We start from the raw sequence: 13,249 nt of genomic DNA on the forward strand, positions 1-13,249 counted from the left end.
CGGCTGGCACGTCTGCAACATCCACGCTCTCCCCGGGGTGAGCCCAGGCCTGGCGGTCCCAGTCCCCCGGCCACAAAGCCCTGCAGCAAAGCCGGCCCAGCTGACCTCTCGGCCCAGCACTGCCCAGAGCCCGGCCAGCCAGCGCCTGCCTCCCCGCCGTCCCTGCCTTGGAGGGTGGCTCAGGGGCCCCGCTGGCAGCCTGGAGGTCAGGACGGCTCCCAAACGAGAAATCAAGAGGCCGTAGGCAGGTGATTGGTTTTCCACAAACCAGAGGCCGTGTCTGCAGGGACCGCTTGTCAGATTTTACAGCTGCCTCTGAAATGCACCCCCAGCCAATCAGCCAGGTCTGGGGCTCGGGGGATAGAGCAGGGGACACACCAGGAGGCCTGGGGGCAGCCAGACGTGCAGTCACGTGGAGGAGCCGGCGGAGGGGCCCGCACCTGCCAACCCCCTACTCGGGGTTCAACCACACTCCAGACCCCGGATCCAAAGCCTCCGCCCGGGGCCCCCAGATCTCCCTGCATCCGCACGGGGCTGGGCTCACCCCCTGCCTCGAAGCCCACGACCTCCTCCTCATCCTCTCCCTGACCACCTGCTGCCCTCACGGAGCGTGAGGAAGGGGGAGGGGACACCCAGAGCCCTCAGCCCCTCCCTCACCGGCACAGTCACCCCTGGGCCCGAGTGGATGGGCCCGAGCCCCCAGCCACGAGGATGGAGCTGCTGCTTCCCATCCGAGTTGCCCTGCTGACCCCACGCCCCTCATCCCGCACCCATTTCCCTCCTATGCTTGCTATCTGCACCCTTCCCCTCACCAATGAGCACCCCACCCCCATTTCAGTGCTCAGAGCAGGGCCACCTGCCCCAAGGGGCTCCAGACACCAGACGTGGCCCTGGCAAGGCCCCCCATCCCCTTGACTCTCAGCCCTGGGGCCCGGGGCTTGGGCCGCCCCCCACCTCCCGGGAAGCTCGCTGGCTCCTGGTCTCCCCTGGCTTCAGCGGCGGTGGCGCGGCAGCCCCTCGGGCGTCCAGGGCACCGTAGACCTGATGTGCCCCACACCCGCTCCTCCTGCTCGGCTGACAACTACGCAGTCTTCTGTCATTAAGGTCCGAATCCTCCGCGTCCGCCTTTGTTCTCTCTTGCTCTGTGGTCCACGCCCCCACCTCAACCCCAGCAATCCTGCAGGTCTTCAAGGTGCATCCCCAGCTGACCCCATCTCACCACACCCAGCACTCGCCCTGCCCCTGACGTCTCTCCTCCACCAGAAGGTGACCCCACGGCTCGCTGCCCCTACTGCCCCCTGCTCCCTGCGTCCTTTAGCCAAGCTGGGCACGCTTCTGCCTCAGGGTCTTTGCACTTGCTCTTCACCTCACAAGGCCTTCCCCACCCCAGCTCCAGCAACACGGCCTCCACGCTCCCCGCTTCCTCTTTCGTCTTCTGCACGTGTCACGGGCTAGGACGCCGTGAGTTTCACAAACCAATCTCCCAAAGGGTGGGCCTTTCTTCAGTTCTGTACACCAGCACAGCTCGGCACCTGGTGCAGCATGTGGCCTACACAAGGCACCCAGCGGGTATTTGCAAGGAACGGGTGAACGCGGAGCACCCAGTCGGTGCAGCCGCTACTCCAAGCCGGGCAGCGTGGAGGCACTGGAGACAAACAGGCAGAGGAGGTGTGCAGGCCGGGGTGGCTGGGGGGGGAACAGCTGGAAGGATGGGTGGAAGGGCAGACGGACGGACAGACGGACGGATGGTGGGTGGGTGGGTGGGTGGACGGATGGAAGTATGAATAAACAGAGGGATGGATAGAGGGATGGTGGGTGGATGGATGGGGATGGATGTAATGAGGCATGGAGGGAGCAGAGGTCCATTTGTCTTTAGGACGTAGGTCTATGTGGAATAATTATGTTCTAACGTGAAAGGCAAGAAGAGACTGATGATCAAAACCAATCCAAAGCCCGAGAACCCTTCACCCTTCCTGCTTTTCTCTTAGTAAGTTTCCCACCCAATTTTCCCTCAATACACCTGCCTCAATACACAGTCAGCAGATGGGGCGGCCGGGGTGGAGCTGATCCCCCTGCAGGACCAGGGGAGCTGAGCCCCGGTCCCAGGCGATCCTCCCCTCTGCTCGGTCCCGGCTCCCAGAGCAGGTGGAGCGGCTGGGCGGTGAGCCCCGCCAAGGGCCCGCTTCGGCATCAGGAACAGAGAGGAATGACAGCCAGTGAGGGAAAGGGGGTTCCAGGACCTCCACGATGAGGGAGTTGATGCAGTTCTGAGCCTGAGACGTGGGGTGGCAGCTGGGGAGCCTGGAGCAAGCCGCATCCGTCAGCCTCTTTCTGGTTCGACGAGCTCAAGGAGCCACAGATGCTGCCGGCCTGGTCCAGCAGGGCCTCCGCCTCTGAATGTCTGTCAGGAGAGGACAGGCTGCGGGTGTCCCAGCAGTGAGTTCCCAGAAGGGGCCCGTCCTCGGGAACCCCTGACTCCTGCATCCTGCCTGGGCTCCTGGGGGCTCGACCCCACCCAAAGTGCGTGGAGGCAGACGGAGGGGGTGCAGGGCGGCGCCCCCTCCGGAGGGTGTGGCAGGTGAGCTGCAGGGGGCGGTGTCCACACAGGGCTGCGTGAACCCCGTGGGTAGAGCCCTGGCCAGGACCCCATGCCCTTGAAAATCCCCTAAGACAGCTTCCTCCAGGCCCCGTCATCCACCGGCTCCACCCCAAGACTCGGCAAGTCCCTCTGCAGCTCCTTCTTCGCATCAAGATAAAACCACACTTCTGTCAAAAGAAAAACAATGAAAATGATGTTTCAATTTAAAAAACAAAAATGCTGGAAACAGAAGCAGCTGCTGTGTTTCCCACACGCCCGGGTCAGGAGGCATCTTCTGGGGCTGAATTCCAAATCAGCATCACGGTTTTCAGTCCCCAAACCCAGGGCAGCAAGTTCAAGGTCGCCGCCCCACAAGGACAACGCGGGCCTCCCGGGACGCGGGGCGGGGGCTGCCCATCGTGGGTGTCCCCGCAGACTTGGAGCGAAGCTGGCTGTTCAAGTTGGCAGCCTCTGCAAACACAGGGCCCACGAACCTCCTACCTTCCGAAGCCCGAGGGCAGGGGCTGCTTGGAACCTGGGAGGTGGGGTAGGGACAGGACCGGTCCCAGGTGAAAGGCGCTGTCCCCTGCTCCTCCCCTCGTGCCCACCCTCTGCCAGGAGTCCTGGGTGGGGGGCGGGCGCAGCCCCAGGGACCCGCCCGGACTTCTGCTGAAGGTGGGGGGGTGCGGGGGGATTCAGACACCAGAGGCACCACCCCAGCCCGTTAGGACCCCCCAGTCCTCACACTGTGTCCCACAGACAAATCTGTAGAAAATCTGAATTCTCAAAAAAAAAAAAAAAAGAGGGAGGGTCAGCAGAAGCCAGAGATGCTGGCCCGGCCATTACACCAGCTGGAGGAGGAGCTCGGCGGGAAGAGTGGGGTCCTGAGAGGGGCAGCACCCAGCCTGGACCACGAAAGGCCAGAGCCGCAAGGCGGCCACAGGCAGGGCCTTACCTGGAGACAGTGCCCCCAGGCAGGCGGGGGCTCCGGCGGGCCTGCCTCTCGGGGGCGGCTATGCGTCTGCCTCTGGCCTGGAGAGCCCCCCCCCGCCTGGGGCCTTCTCCTCAGAGGCAGGCAGGCCTCTTGGGAGTCTCCCAGGAAAGCAGCACCAGTGGGCCAGGTGGGGCCTCCAAGCCACCCTCCTCCACACCGGGATGGGGCAGGCAGGCCTCTTGGGAGTCTCCCAGGAAAGCAGCACCAGTGGGCCAGGTGGGGCCTCCAAGCCACCCTCCTCCACACCGGGATGGGGCAGGCAGGCGGACAGAAGCTGATGGAGGGCTGCCTTGAGGCTGCCCCCCACATGCCTTACACCCCAGGAGGCTACACGGGCTCCAGCAGGCTCAGGGAGGGGGCTCCTTTCTTCCCTGGGCCTCGACGTCCCCGGTGGACCCTCCTCCTGCCTCTGACTTCTGGGGCTGGGGATTGGCTCCGGATGGTCCACTCACGGAAGGGACATTTACCGAGTGACAATCACACGCCTGAGTCCTAGCCAAGCCCCGCCAGGAACAGAGGACACCTTCGTTCCTCGACTGGAGTCTGGAGCCAGAGACGAGGGACACACACAGAGACAGGAATAGATGGGAGAGGTGGGGGCACCTGCCCTCTGCCCAGCCCACTTCCCAGCAGGGCCTTGGCAGGCACAGCCCCTCAGAGCACCCAGCGGCGGCCTGGTACCAGACCTCCCAGCCTCCCCTCCCACTGGCAGGCGGGTCGCCCAGGATGCCCCCGGCGGAGGCCTCCCTTCTCCGCAGCCCGGGCAGGCCGCCTGGTCTCGGTGCCAGTCGGGTGGCGAGGCCAGCTGTGCAGAGCAACCCCCCCGCCACCCCCAGGGAGGGCTTCCCGGAGGGCGCAGGGGGGCAGCCTGGCCCGCCCGGTGAGCGCGCTGCTGGCCCGAGGTGCCCTGGGAGCCCTCGGTCCTGGCGCAGTCGGCGAGGGTCTCCAAGTCTGTTTCAGCGACACCACTGGGGGACACAGACAGCTGCCCGTGGCGCCCCCCCCTTCTTGCCCCCTCCCTTCAGGGCAGGGACAGCCACTGAGGGCCAGCCCGGGGCCTCTCTGATGGAAGAGCTGGGCTGGGGCAGGCACAGGGGACCTTGGGAGGCAGGTGGGGAGCGGCTGCCGTGGGCCCCTCTCCTCAGGCCCGGGACCGCCTCGGGCCCTCAGCAAGCCTGGGGGCGGCCCGGGGGCAAGCGAGCCAGGCGGTGACCCACACTGGCCGCAGCTGCCCCAGCCCGGGCTCCTCTTGGCGCGAGGCCCTGGGTCTCGAGGCGCGGGCGGGCGCCCCACTGCCACGGCCGGGGACGTTCTCTGATGGAGACTATAAATAGGTCTGTCATGGGGACACCAGATGTGCGGTCTCAGCCGGCAGGCCAGCCCTCCCGCCCCACACGGCCCCTGAGCGGGATCGCTCCCCCAAACACGGACACCCGTCCTCCTGGTAACCCTCCCGCCCACAGGGGTTCAGAGCACCGCCAGTCGCCCCCGGCCCTGCCCCCTGCACACCCAGCAACAGGAACCAGGACAGGTCCCTCCCACAGATGCGGCTCCAGAGCCCAGTGGGTGGGACCACCTGGGGAGGGGCCCGGGAGGAGTGCTGTCCACCCCCCGCCCCCCCCTCCCCGAGCCCTCAACACCCCTTGGCCCTCCACGCAGCACAGATGCCAGCCTGGCCGCGTCAGCCACGGGGGCCTCTGCACCAGATCGAGGCCGGGCTGGCCCTCCAGGGGTTTCTCATCCTGTGGGCTAATCCTTGGTGAGCCCCTCTCGAGGACCCCACTAGAAAAGAGGGCAAAGGTGGAGCAGAGATGAAGGGGAGGCTTCAGGCAGATGCCCGGGTCAGGGCTGGGGGTGCACCTGGAGCACCACAAAGGCCCCGATCTGGAAAGAACCTGCTGGCCAGCGAGCAGCCCAGACCTGCTGTGAGCTGGAGCGGGGGGTGGGGGGGAGGACCCAGAGGCAAGGCAGGGCCTGGGGAGGGGGCCCCAAGTAGTGCCAGGGAGAGGAAGGGTGTGTAGACGAGGGGATTACCGTCCTGATGACAGTGAGGCCTGGGGACAGAGGAGGCCAGGCCTAGAGAAGACAGGGACGGAGAGAGGGGCAGGGGAGAGCATTTCTACAGGGGGAGCAGGTCATGCGAGGCCTTCTCTGGTCACATCCTTCAAGGCGCATCCCACCTCCCACCCTGGGGGCTGGGGTGCCCTGGGGCTTCCCCACCCCCCCACCCCCGTCCAGAGGAGGTGCTTACCCCCCCAGCAGTTCTAGGGGACTAGGGTCAACTCTGCGCCTGCATGGGGGGCAGTGGGGAGGGACGGGGCCCAAGGCCTCTAGGGAGCCCGGGCAGGGTTCTGGGCACAGGGATGCTTTTCCACACCGGTGGGAACGCGCTGCCCAAAGTTCGAGGGGTCTTCAAGGATCCGTTTTCCTTCGGACCTGGCATAAAAGGCAGGCAGTCCCCCCAGAGAAAAGGGCACCCAAGCAGGCTGAGCAGAAACCTCCTGGGGAGGGCGGGTTCGGATGCGGACCCCGGAGCAAGCCCCTCCCACCGCTCGGCCGGGAGGTGCAGTTCCCGCCTCTGCCGCCGGGGGTCGCGCCGACACCCCGGCCCCCCTAGGCCGCGCGGCGCTCGGATGCGTGGACACGTCAGCGCCCGCCCGCCCCCGCAGGGGAGACGCTCGGAGCGCGTGGGGAGCCCCTACCTTACCCCGGAGCGAGGGCGCGGGGGCTCCAGCCCAACGTGCCCCCAAGGCCCCTCCCCCTACAGGGTACCCCTCTGTCTCCCCCCATCGCGCCTCTCCCCAGCGCGCAGGGCGGGAGGGGAGGGGGCACTTCCTGCCGCCCGCTCCCTCCTTCCCGAGCGCGCGCCACCCCCAGGCCCCGGGCCCGAGTGCCCGGGCTGCGGGGTGTGGGTTGCCCCGGCCCGCTCCGCCCCCACCCCGGTCCTGAACCTGATCCCGCCCCTCGCGGTGGGTGGGGGGGGTCGATCTCGCGGCGGCGGGGGAACGCGCGGCCCCACCCCCGCGCCCGGCGCAGGCGTGGAAAGGAGGGGCCTGGGCGGGGGCGGGCCGCCCCGTCATAACCCCATCTCCGACCCCGCCCCACGGCCGGAAGCGCCGCCGTGCCCACCCCCGTCGGAATCGGAGGCGGACGGAGCCTCGCGCCCCCCGCCGGGCAGGGGGAGGGGAAGTGAAACCGGGCAGCGGGGGCCGGGGGCCGCGTCGGGGTTTCTGTAGACGCGTAATCGGAAACTGAGGCCACGGGGCGGGGGCGCGGCAGCCGCGCGGCCCTTCCGGACCCCGGCCGCCCGCGTTCCCGCCGCCCCCGCTCTGCCGGGGAAGCCCCCCTCGGCCGCGGAGATGGGGCGCAGCATCCTCCCCTCTCCAGCCTCGCTGGATCTCAGGAGGCAGCTCCGGGGAAGGAAGTGGGGGGATCTGCCCTGTCCCGACTGGAGCGGGGCCTTCCTGGGGAGGGCGCAGCCCACCGCCCCTGTCCCCGCAGCCCGCCCCCCAAGCTCCTAGCACCGCCCACGAGGGGCGCACACCCTCCGGATGACTCACTCCGGCGGAGACACCCACTCCCTGCCTGACTCACTAGGTGCCGGGCCCCACACGGACACCCCGTGCTGGGGGTGCATTTCGGGTTCGCGCTCTGCACCCCCATCGGCACGTTTGCTGGGCGTCCGAGACCCGCGTGACTCGGGAGAGGCCTCTTGGGGTGCTGCGCGGCCTTGGCCCAGCAGGGCGTGGCCCCCGACCCGCAGCCCTAGACTCCGGACCGGGAACCCGGAGCCGCGTGCAAGGCAGGCGGCAAAGGGGCTTAGGTTTACCCCAAAAGGGCCTGCCAGGGGCCTCCGCACCCAGCCCGCCTGCCACCGCCCCCCCAACTCCCCGCCCGGCTTCCGGCCAAGCCGGAAGGAGCAGGAATTTGGAATGTTGGGAACCAGCATTATAATTCTCGAGGGGCTTCTCCGCCCCCGCCCTTCCCCCAGGGGTGGGCGGGGCAAGGGGAGGAGCCTAGTCTGCCTCCGAAGAGGCGGGGTGGTACCTCCAGGGCCGGGGGCCACCCTGGCGTCTGGCCGAGACGCGGTCTCGCGGGTGCCGCGTAAACTGGGGCTGGGGGAAGGCCCGGGCGCCCGGCCCACCGCCAACCTCAGGCACTGGGGCGCAGGAAGGCGGGGGCGAGGCCCGTGTCCTGGCAGAGGTGCCTGCAGGGAGACCGCACTGGGCGGAGGAGCCCCGACCAGCTGGGCCTCCCAGCACCGGGCGTGTTGGAGCAGCCGCTTGCCTTCCCGCCGGGGAAGCAGTTGTGGGGAACGGCAGACGCCCCCAGTGACGGGGCCAGTGACACCTGCCTGGCCGCGCCGGCTGCAGCCCTCTGGACACAACACCACCCTTCCCCGGCCCGGCCTTGGCAGGGAGCCTCCTCCACAAACCACCAGAGCCTTTTCTGGGACTGTTTTTCTTAGAAACAGGAAGTTGGGGTGTGGGCCACACGTCCCCCAGGTCAAGGCCCCACCGAGGGCAGAGCAGGGTGGGGGTTTGGACCCATGGGAATTCGCCATCCTGCCCGGCTCCTGCAGCCCTCTGGCGCCCGACGGAACCCCAGGTGTACGCAGACAGAGGAGAGGGGAAGGAAACAGGACGACCTGGCCTGGCCGCCCGGGCTCTGCTACCCACCCGGCGCCAGCCCCAGCACTGGGTCACTTGGGCCTCTCGGTGGCACCTCCACGAGTCCGGCCCCGGGCGTGTAGAGCGGGCGCACTGGTGCTCTCCTCCCGGCCCCAGCCCCGCAGCCGCTCGCCCGAGCAGAGCCTGCCCCCCAAGGCCAGGAGACCCCTGCCCCAGACGAGATGCCGCAGCCGTCCTGGGCCTGAAGACCTGGGTCACTGACCCCATCCCTGGTGGATCAGCCCCTTCCTCTTCTCCAGCAGAGCTCCTGGGCCCTGCGTCCTGCTCACTGGGCAGGGTGGGGGGTCTTCTTCTCTGCTCCTGCCCCGTGTCTGACGCTTTCTCGTGCTCACAGGTGAGCATCTGTCCCGGTGGTCCCACTGCCAGCCGCTCTGGCTGGGAGCCCCACGGAGGGCACTGTGGACACAGCCCTGGATGCCTGACCCAGCCCGCCTGGCCTGGCCGTGCACCAGGCCCGGCCAGGGTCACCAGCTGGCCCCACCCCACCCGCCTGGCCAGAACAGGGAGGTTTGATTTTGGAGGGTTTCAGGATGCAGGCCTTCCTTCCAGGCAGGCCCCCACCCGCACCCTCGTTGTGGACCTGGGGACCCCAGGGCCGCAGAGGATGGAGCCCAGGAGGGCCTGTGGGGTGGGCCCTGATGCAAGTCTGTGCACACTTGATGCCCAGCTTGCAGGGCGCCTGGCACCTTCTTCTCCTGACTCGGTGGAGGGACCAGAGGGTTCTGAGCGTGGGGGAGGGGTATGTGTGGGGGGAGGAAACCTGAGGGGCAGAGGAGGGGGAGGGCGGGCACCCCGACACTAAGCACGCGCTGCCAGGGCTTTCCCTACACGCCAGGTTGCAGACCGCACAGCTGCGCCCACGGCCTGCCTGGGTGCAGGGGGGACCCGATGCCACCTGCCTCTCTGGGGCTGCAGGGGGCACCGGTGACGGGGCGCTGCCAGGTACCTGCCTCCCCTCTCTGCTTGGGTTTGCTGGACTCAGGTGGCCTTGGACATGAATGCTCTGATGGGGGCCTTGCAGAGAAGGCGACCTCAGGCTCCCTCCCACACAAGGTGCCCTGTCCCTGGAGGTTTCCGGAACAGGCCCGCATGGCAGCAGGAGTGACCTGGGAGAGAGCTTGGGCCGAGCTTCCTGCCTGCAGGGGCTGCCAGGCCAGGCGCAGAGCAGGAAGGCCCGACCCCCGCCCGGCCGGGCACCTGCCTGGCACAGGACGCTCCATGACAAGCCAGGTCGGGCTGGCTCCACCTGCCTGCCCACCCCCCTGCTGTGCGGCCACCTGCTCCGGGGCTAGGAGCCCCAGCGGCCCTGGCCCCTGGCACAGGCCTGGGCACAGATGGCCCTGTGTGTGAGGCCTGCCTGCAGGAGCACGTCCTCAGTCCTTGGGGGCAGGGGCCGGCAGGCGTCCAGATCCCCAGAGTTCTGTCCCCATGTCCCTCCCAGGGTTGCCCGTCTGTGGGTGGGCAGACAGGAGGCTGCAGGGCTGCTGCCACCCAGAGCGCAGTGGGTTTCTGTGGGGAGGGGTCCAGGGTCCCTTCCGAGGCCCGGGTTTCACATCCTGCTGACAGCCCCACCCTTTCCTGAGGGCACAGACTGTCCTGGGGGCCGGGCCAGCCTCCCTGTTCCCTAGGGGATTCCACCTCCCTGCGGGGAGAGGGGGGATTACCCAGGTCCCCCAGAGTGCGGCCAGGGCTCCTGGCCAGCCCCGGTGGACCACCAGCTGCCCGGCGGCCTGGTGAGCAGCGTGGGAAGGAGGCCTCAGGGATCTCGTGAACCGCCCTAATCTGACTTAGACCCGCTCGTGGAGCCCTCCGACCATTCTCTTCTGGCCAGCAAGGAGGCGTGACCCTGCGACAGGACAGGCAGAGACGAGGGGGCAGGGGCAGGCTGGGGTCTGGGGCCCACAGCTGGGCTCTGCTGGAGGTGTGGGTGGGTGGAAGCTGGGGGCCACACCGAGGGCCAGGGGCTCGGGGAAGGGAGGACAGGCTGTGCCAGCTGTTGCTTAAAGGGCAGGCGGCTTCCTCTTTCCACGAGGGCGCGCCTGGCATCCGCCTCCCCGGATAAGGGCCCGGCGCTCGGCCTGCGGTTGCCCCCTTTGACCACAGGACGCTGGGTAGGGGCTGGGGGGGCCAGACTGTGGCTCTGGGGCCGGCAGACTAGAGGGGTGGGGACCCCAAGACACAGGCAGGCACAGCTGAGAGCCGAGGGGGCCGGGGCGGGGCCCCCAGCTGCCAGTGACGGAGAAGTGAAAGCCGCGGGTGGGAGCCGCGGGGCAGGGACAGAAGCTGGGGAGGCGAGGGGGTTCTCAGGAGCACCCCGCCCTGGGCTCACTTCACCCCAGGCCTCGGGGGGACTTAGGAACTGGCTCCAACGTGGGGGGTGGGCCTGCCGAGAGCTGCCGGTGCAGGGACACTTGCTCCAGCCCAGGGCCCTGGGCAAAGGCCAGGCTGGGGGATGGCCCCGTGGGTCCCTACAGCGGCCCTTGCTGGTGTGACGGTCCCGAGCCTGGGGACCCAGAGGTGGGGGGTGGGGCAGGGGGCTGCCAGGAATTCCTGAGGAGGGGTCCCTCCCTCCCCGAGGGTCTGATCTCCTCTCCCTGAGCCCTCGGGGTGCCCTGAGCCCTTCAGCATGGGCTCGGGAAGGGGGTTCTGAGCTCAGACGGCTCCCATCCTGTCTTCTCTGGGCTGGGGGTGCCCAGAGCCCTTGAATGCCATCAGGTTACACCCAGAGGTGAACCCAGAGGGAAGCCCAGGGCAGCGCAGGAAGACGGCAGAGCCCGGAGCCTGCCACCGGCCCAGCTCCAGACCCCCGACGGGCTGAGCACCACGCTGGCCGTGGACTCCCCCAGCCCCAGAGGGCCCCCAGTCTCCCTCGGGAACACCTCCCCCACCCCCCCATTTCCCTGGCCGTCAGGACCATGGGTGTTACGTGGACCGCCCGAGCGGGGAGCCAGGGTGGAGCCGGGGGCCGAGGGGCTGGGCGCTGGCGGCCAGAGGTGCTCTGGGGAAGGGTGAGGAGAGGCCGTCGCCATGCGGAGCCCAGACCGAGGCCTCGCGTCAGCTCTGGGGACAAGCGCAGACTGCGGAGCACGTGGCACCCACGCAGTGGAGACGGTGCCGTGCAGGGGCGGCAGATCTGGACACGGGACATCACCCCAGTCACACCACCCAACCCTGCTGGGCTCAGTGGAGGTCGTGAGGAAGGCGTGCGTGTCCAGCGTTGGGAGTGGCAGGGCCTCAGCTGCCCTCAACTGGTGTCCATGCCTGCAGTACCCCCGACGGGCCGCAGCGGACGGCTGACCACTCAGGAGACCCCAGAGGATAGTGCTGCTTAGCACCCTGGATGTCCAGGCAGAGGCAGCGGTCAGGTGGACGAGGGACCGCACGGCCCAGTAACATGGCCACAGTGTCCGGCCACCGGCCTTTCTCCCGCTCTCCTCCCCCCTCTGGGTACGTGGGCCAGAAGCGCTCCCTGGGGGCCATGCCTGCCTCATCTCTTGCAGGGCAGTGCCCCAGGGTCCAGCCCTGCCCGGGGAAGGGGGCCCTCAGATTCTGACTGATGGCCCCACAGCTCAGTGGAAGGCCACTCCTGAGAGGGACAGTAGTCAGGCCCAGGTGACACCTGCACCAGGGGGGAACAGAGGGTATCGGGGCCTTGGCTGTGCCCCATTCAGGTGGGTCTGTCGCCCACACCACTGGGCCCAGGGCCCCAGGCACCGCTCTCGGGTCCAATGCACAGGCGGGAAGGGGGCGGGGCTGCAGCTTAGGGCCCAGCCTGCCTCCCTTCCCCTGACCTGTCCCCGACCCTAGGTGGCACCCCATGACCCTGGACCTTGGGGCAGCTTTCTCCTGGGCCCTGCTGTCCCCCGCCCCAGCCTGGCCTGGGTGGAGTGGGCTTCTGCTTCCACACTACAGGCCATCGTGCACCCCTCCCCGGGGGCTCCAGCGGAGCACTTCTGGGCCCAGGTCTGGGGGGCTTCCCAAGGCTGGGGAGAGGAGTAGAAACCCGGGAGCCCTCCCAGGCTGGGGTGTGTTTTCTCCAGGTGACCTGTGAGGCCCCACGGCCTGGGCTGGGAGGCTGGACCTAGACGGCCAAAGGAAGCCTAGTGAGGTGGCACCCTGGGGCCCAGAACCAGGGGCGGGGTGGGGCGGGGCGGGGGCGAGGGGGTCCTGGGGAAGCCCCCAGGTAGTCGGGCAGGCGGGGGGTGGCCCTCTGCTCATCCTTCAGGGCAGCACATTGGCGTCTGCGGTTCTGATGCCATCTGGCCCCCTCCCCGTTAAAGACGTGGGGCAACTCTGCAGGGAGCTGGCCATCTACCCCCGGGGGACAGGCCTCCAGGCCCCATGGGGGACAGGCCAGGAAGGGCCCCCAGCCGACGTCCACAGTACAAGGAGGAGCCGCAGCTTGGCGTGACCTTGAGGGAGAGGGATGGAGGGCGCCCCAGCTGGGACCTGCCCGCGTGTGCCCCGTGTCCACTTGGGGTCAGTGGAGACTGAAAGGCCCCAGGGTCTGACCAACCGGAAGACAGGCGCCCCTTCCCGGGCTCAGGCCTAGATGGTGGCTGGAGGAGGGGCAAGGAGTGCTGGAGAGGAGGGGCTCTGGGGTGGCCCGGCGAGCGAGTATCTTACGATGTCATCTGTTTGGGGAGGGGCGCCAAAGGACTAACGGGTACACAGAGAAATAGAGAAATATGCCAAGCTCTTTTTTTCTTTTTAAATCAGGCATTTATAAACAAGAAAGCATACATTAATTACATAAAAATAGTTTTCGAATAGTGAGTAAGTCATCATATTGTCATTAGCAGCAGCAAAGGAGAGAAGGGGACGGCGATGCAGACGCTCGAGGCGGGTACGAGGGTGGAGCTGTGGTTTTTTTCCTTAATTGAAAAAAAAAGTGTCGTTTGTGACTCCTGACTTAAAGCAAGAACAAGACGGCCTCCCTCAGCCTGGTGGGCGCGGCAGGCGGTGTCGCCCGGAAAACCGGCTCGA

The sequence above is a fragment of the Balaenoptera borealis genome (genome assembly GCF_965194805.1).
Source record: "Balaenoptera borealis genome assembly, chromosome: 1".
NCBI lineage: Eukaryota > Metazoa > Chordata > Mammalia > Artiodactyla > Balaenopteridae > Balaenoptera > Balaenoptera borealis.